Raw genomic sequence first — 6,719 nt, forward strand, 5'->3', positions numbered from 1 at the left:
GCCTAATTCCTGTCCTCCTCTTCTACCGCATTCCTAATCAACAGCTTTCGGCCCCACTTGAATACCGCCAACAGCGGCAAGCTCACTACTTCCTGGGCAGACATTTCCTCTGTTGGACAGATCTGCCAGTTAGAAAATCCTTTTTCATATTGAACTGAAATCTGCTGTCCCGGTCTTTCGGATTAAAGGAGACCTCAAAGTCTATGAACTTCAGCATGATCGCTGATCATTCTACAGACAAGGAATCACGTAATCATGCCATAAATGAGAAATCTGCAGCTACAGAGAATAAAGTGACTGTTCCATCTACTGGTTGTATTCCAACACCAGGAGCAAAAATGAACGTCTCCTCCTTCCTATGTCTGATAACCAGGAAAATATGTGAAGGTGCTACTGCGTACCCAAAGCATAAATGTAGTTCAGTTATTCCCTATCCTACAGCATCCCAGACTCCTTTCCAGGATCAAGTCTTGCTTGCTCATGTCCCTATTAACTCTTGGCTCTCCGGTGTCCAAATGTCACCTGACCAGCCAACGTCATTAAGACTAGATCTTATGATTAGATCGCTGAATTTCTGATCCCATTATAAACTGCATTCAATTTTTTTAAAGCTGTATCTTAGAGCTAAGCTCAGTGGCCCATGTTGGTAGACCCAGCCACTTGGGAGGCTGAGGCAGGAAGATCGCTTCAGCCTAGGAGTTCGAATCCAGCCAGGACAACATGGCAAGACTCATGACTCTCTGAAAAAAATAAAAATAAAAACAAATAAAAATATAAACCAATAAAAATAAAAGCCTCACCCACTCAAGGCTCACAGTGAACTGACGAACAACAGAAAAATCCCGATGCTTTTTCTTCTCCATGCCCTGCCCCTCCTCAGTGGACCTGCGCCAACCAGCGGTCAAGGACTCTGTCTTCAACTGTGACTCTAGTTCCTAACCTTGAGCTTGACACACAGCGAGCAGGCACTCGAGATTAATCACTGAATGAATCATCTTCTTTACCCTATCTTGTCCTTCAATCATAAAAAGTTTTAAAAACTGCAGATGTCCCCACTGTGGAATATATACACAACTACAGAAAAGACAAATAATACAAACGTTTTAAAAAAAAAAAAAAGAGTTGCATGCCTCAATCCATCCAGAAGCAACCGGTATTTGTATTTTGATATTACTATTATTGATGTATTTCCTTCCAATTATTTTCTAAACACGTTGCTTTCTTAACATTTGAAAATGTAGATGTAGATGTCCCTTAACTTCTGGCGAAAACATTTTTCCCTGTTATTTGAAAGCTATTCCTAAACATTATTTTTCATAACTTCATAACATTCTATTTTAAAGACATCAGAATTCACTTATGTATTACCTCTAGCCCACACCATTGGATATTTAGGTTATTCCCAAGTTTTTACTATAGTTTTTTTTAAAATCTCTGAATAATCTCTGTGCATAATTCATCATCAACATTGTGGATATGGTCTCAGGTACATCCCCAGAAGTGGTATTATCTTATCAGGATATACGAACATCTCAGAACGCCACAATTCAAATTTGTAAACCTAAATAAGACTTTAAATTCATCCCTCACTGAGTTTTTTCCTGTTTTCTTTTTAATGCGTACCCCTAATTCTAGACGACTCTGAATCTTGATTTGTCTGCAAAACCAGCAATCCCTCCCACTTCTGCGCCACTAACAAATCTGATGAACGTGCCTTCTGTGTCTTCACTGCCAACACTGGGAAAATGTTGAACAGATCAAGGCCAAGAATAGAACCCTACTGTACTCATTTTCAGATCTCCTTCCAGGCTGCCTCAGTGCCAATAATTAACAGTTTCACATAGGATTGTTAAATTAAATTAATGACACCATCCAGCCCACATCTTACCACTTATGATTTAATATGGACCATCATACCTCAAGAAACTGTTAAATACTTTACTGAAGCCAAAATGTACCATAGTCGCTGCACTATTCTCTGGCCTAGTAAGCAAACCACCATATAAGACAGGAAATAGATTTAATTCTATATGATTCAGCTGGCTTCTGGTTATCCTTGCATCCTATAGCCACACATTGTTAAACAAAATGCACTTCAGTTTCATTTTGTTAATGTTTCAAAAGCAGTATACTTTTTCTTTGAGACAGGGTCTCACTCTGTTGCCCAGGCTGGAGTGCAATGACATGATCTCAGCTCAATGCAGCCTCCAGTTTCTGCAGGGCTCAAGCAAGCCTCCTGCCTCAGCCTCCTGAGCAGCTGGGAGTACAGGCATGCACCACCACACTCTGCTAGTTTGTTTTTTTGTTTTTGATTGAGTCTCGCTCTGTCGCCCAGAGTGGAGTGCAGTGGTGCGATCTTGGCTCACTACAACCTCAGCCTTCTGGGTTCACGCAATTCTCCTGCCTCAGCCTCCCGAGTAGCTTGGACTACAGGCGCCCACCACCATGCCTGGCTAATTTTTTGTATTTTTAGTAGAGACGGGGTTTCAACCTGTTAGCCAGGATGGTCTCGATCTCCTGACCTCGTGATCTGCCCGCCTCAGCCTCCCAAAGTGCTGGGATAACAGGCGTGAGCCACTGCGCCCGGCCCCAGCTAGATTTTTTTCTTTTGTAGAGACAGGATCTCAACTATGTTGCCCGGGCTGGCCTCAAACTCCAGGGCCCAAGCAATCCTCCTGCCTCAGCCTCCCAAACTGCTGGGATTACAGGCATGAGCCACTACAGCTGGATCAGTATTTTTAAATAATTGAATTTAGTCCCACCTGTAAACAGCAGGGTGACTATTGGTCAGTCTCTCTCACCAGTGGCTCATCTGGGGCAAGCGCTCAGTCTTGGGTGGTAAATCAGACTATTCTAGGTCACAGAGTCCTGAACTTACTCACTTCAGCTGGACCCCAAATCAGCCTCGTTTGCTGGGAGCCATTTGGATCGATACCAGGCTCCTGAGAATTGTACATCATATGGCACTTGATGGCTGTGACTCACAACTCACCAAGGTAGGACCTCAACATCACTCTCAGAGATCCCTGCCAGTCAGAAGTGGAAAATGGGAAGGCTGGAGAAATCTTGGGGTCACTTGAAACTTGCCTTCCTATGAAGAACACAGGTCAAAGCCCTTTATAATTCCATTCCCATCATTATAAAAATATTTCAAAGTCCCAGCCAGCAGCTCCTCAAAAAGTGCTGTTGACTTGCCTAAAACAAATCCGGTGCACAGAAATATCTCGGATTCCATAATGCCACACTCCTACCCGGAATCCTCAATGGCCACCCAGAGCCCATGACAGCAATCCTGAATTTCCTGGCCCGGCATTCGAGTCTCTTGAAAACTGAGGTCACAGAGCAAAACGCCTACAGGACTAAGTGGAGAATGGAAAGTGACTGGACTGTGGCAAAAAGAAGCCCGGGGAACATGAGCCTGTCTCCTGTCCATAGGGGACAGCCTTCTCAGCTTGAGATGAACACCAGATCTGACTCTTTAAAAGAGCTGCAAATCCAGAGATTTTTCTGGATTTTTTCCCAATTTTTAAACAACTTTATGTAGTCCAAACTAGAACACATCCGTATGCTTAAAACACTCCCTGGCCACCGGTTTACAACCTTTGCCCTATATATGACCCCAGCCCACTTTAACAACTTGATTTCTCCCTCATCTCTAACAAGAACCCTCTGTTCTTCTCTCTTACACAATCTTAGACTTTACACATTCCTAACTCCAAGGCTTTGCCCACTCTATACCTCCCCACATCTGTAGCACCCTGAGACACCAAAAACAGTTCAGCCCAGACTTCCTTCCTTGTCCCCAGGCGTTTTTCCAAGCCACACCAGCACAGAACACGCCCCCCTCCTCTGAACCCCACAGGTAGTTATTCTTCACGTTGGCATTTAATCATCTTGGCTTGCTCCTTAATCAAGGTGTCTCTCATCTTTCCAAAGAGACTGTAAATCTTCCACCCTTCCTCATGCTTTCTTACACCTTCAGTACTACAGTAGCTCTTCAAAAGGCTTAATAAATACTCACTGAATGCGAAAACTCTCTGTATTTTTCAAACTGTGGGTTATCATCCATTAGAGAACAATTAGATCAACTTACTGGGAGACAATAGGTTTTTAAATGAAAAATAATAGACTAGAAAATAGAAACGTCAGAGGAGATGACACCAAGCAAAGGGAGGTAGGTATTTTAGGAACCTACATCAGATTTTTATATACATGATTGTATGTACCAAGTCACATGTAAATTTCATTTCTTAATGTAAGTCACAGTCAAAACAGTAGACACTGCTTTACAATGAGTAAATTAGCTTGACCACTGCTTCATGCAATTACTCTTTGGACAGTCAGATACACTCTATAAAGAAAAATATCTGATTCCCAAGTCCTCTTCTACTAGTTCACTGATCCTGCATCTCAGAGAAACAAGGAGGCTAAGTAACAGTAATTACATTCTCAGCTCATTCCACAACTTTCTGCAATCATCATTCAAATTCAGATGTTGCAAGTCGAGGCTTGGGGAATTTGTTCAGCAAATCACCCTGTGTCACCCTTGCAACATGAACAGAGCTCAACAAAAAAGGCACCAGCTCCCCTCTACCTGCAAGGTGCCAGGCTCTGGTTGGAACAGCCCTGGGAATCACAATATCCTTGGGGCTAATGTCCTCCTCCCCCACTCTCTCACTCCTACCCCCCACCCTCCACCCTCCACCCCAGAGAAGTTCAAAATGTTTCAAAGCCCAGCAATTTACTGTCTTTAGCAAATCCCATTCTACTCCCTTCTAACCTCCAATCCACACTCACCATTAGAAAAATCAACAGCCCCATCCTGCTCAGGGCCCAAGTGCCCACAGTTGCTTTTCCAACTTCAGGTTCAGAATCGAGCAATGTCATGGGAATGGCAGTGCAGCAGAGGGAAACAGAAGCCCCTGGGTTCAGGCCTTGAGTACCACTCAGGGGCATCCTCCGCTGCCCCCATATTACCAGCAGCCTCCCAACTTCTCCTCTGAGCCCCTTCCCTCTACCGGCTTCTGCAGCCTCTGCAACACCGTCCCCCTTGGGCTCCTCCCATCTCAGAGCCATAGCTGCTTGCAGGACACTAACATCTGGATATCTTAGCAGCCACAAGAAACTTCTCCATAGCCTGAGTAGTCAATTCCTTCTCTCCAAAATACACATTTCCGATTTCTCAAGTTACCAACTATAGCAGCTCCAAGGCCCTGGCGTAGAATCAGTTTCCACCAAGAATTAATTTCCATTCCTCTCATCCCTTCACCCTGCCCTGTAAACAGATTATTTCAACAGTAATGTTTCTCAAACCCACCTTTTTCACTTCCAATGATCCAGTGCAAACTCTGGCCACCCTACAACTGCAACAGCCTGCTCACTGATGTGTCCCCCTAACATGACTTTCCAAAACCCTTCCATTACAGTTGTTCATTACACCATTCCCTCACTCGAAAACCTCGAATGTCTCCTTAGGACACACACGGTGGCATGCAATCACCAAAAGGGCTTTCTAAGTCTTTCACAATCTCAACCATTGTTCCTCTCCATCTCTATCTCCTACTGTTCGGGATACATTCCCTGGTCTGGCCAAGGACATCTCCTTGTCTCTCAGGAAAGCCATGTTCATTCCCACCTCACAGCCTATCTCAAGAGCATCAGCCTCCAGTCCTGGTGACTGATCCCTGCCCACAACTCCCTTCTCTGACTCCAACAGAACTATTTCTGCACCTCGCACTTTGACAGTCACCCTTCCCTCTCTGGGCGTCTGATTTCACATGCTCACATCCTTCTGTCCCCTCTACGAGGGTAGAAGCCCGGGAGGGAAGGAATCATCTCTTACACCTTCTGTCTCCTCCCTCCCGGAGACAGGTATGAGCCTCTGCTCCTCTGCCCCGCTTTGCAAATTATCCCACCTGTTACTTACTTCTCTTCTTGTCTTTGGGCCCTACGGGTGAGTTACTCTCCACAGGCATAATTTATTTCAAAACTTAGTACTCCAAGTCCCCTCCCCAATCTCCTCTTTCCTTTATCTGATATGCTCCCTCTCCAGCATCTCCACTAACTCAGGCAGCCACTGCACATTAACTTGAACATAGACTCAGAAATCACTTCCACCTAGTCCTAGGCTTCCTGAAGCCTGGGGTCTCTTCGGTGCCTCCCCCACCTCCCAGACGGCCTGGCACCGTGCTGAGAGCACAGCAGCTCCCCAAAAAGACCTGTGGAGTTGAACTTAATGGCTATGTTCCCTTGTGTTTCGAGGTATTTGCGACCAGGCGCTTCTGTTTACACAACGCCTAGGGAGGGTGTCAAGAAAGCCTTAGATACCTGTGGATCACTCACTTTGAAGCAAAACCCCCAGGTGTACCTTTCTAGAAAGGGGGTTCTAAGGAAAGCAGCGCCGGCCTGCAGGAATCCCCCGCGCCTGACAGCCTGGCATCATGGGAACGCCTGCCCGGTGGAAGTCCTCCAAGGCCACCGGGAACTGGCCAGGGCTGCGCAAAACCGGGAGGCGGCGGCTACCCCTTCCCGCTGGCCAGGTGGGCTTCTTTAGGTCTCTGAATCAGTTCCAAAGTGAAGGCGCTGAGCCCTGCACTCCCAGGCAGGGAAGAAAACGCTGCCTTGGAAATTGTTTGCACAAGACAAACTCCCTGTGCAGGCCCCCCCACCCCGGGCACCCGCGTGAGCCCATGGTGCCACCGCCGGGGAGGGCCAGGGGC

The 6,719-nt window shown here is 46.0% G+C and overlaps 1 protein-coding gene across 1 annotated transcript in view; it reads right to left on the reverse strand.

Annotated features, from left to right (window-relative positions):
- ZNF395 (zinc finger protein 395) overlaps nt 1-6,658 on the reverse strand; it is a 42,724-nt gene extending 36,066 nt beyond the window's left edge. Inside the window, exon 1 of the mRNA XM_011983896.1 lies at nt 6,343-6,658. The gene's annotated coding sequence lies outside the window, so the exon portion shown is untranslated. The remainder of the gene's footprint in view (nt 1-6,342) is intronic.
- Between the last annotated feature and the right edge of the window lie 61 nt (nt 6,659-6,719).

Source organism: Mandrillus leucophaeus, unplaced genomic scaffold (genome assembly GCF_000951045.1).
Source record: "Mandrillus leucophaeus isolate KB7577 unplaced genomic scaffold, Mleu.le_1.0 Scaffold256, whole genome shotgun sequence".
Classification (NCBI taxonomy): Eukaryota; Metazoa; Chordata; class Mammalia; order Primates; family Cercopithecidae; genus Mandrillus; species Mandrillus leucophaeus.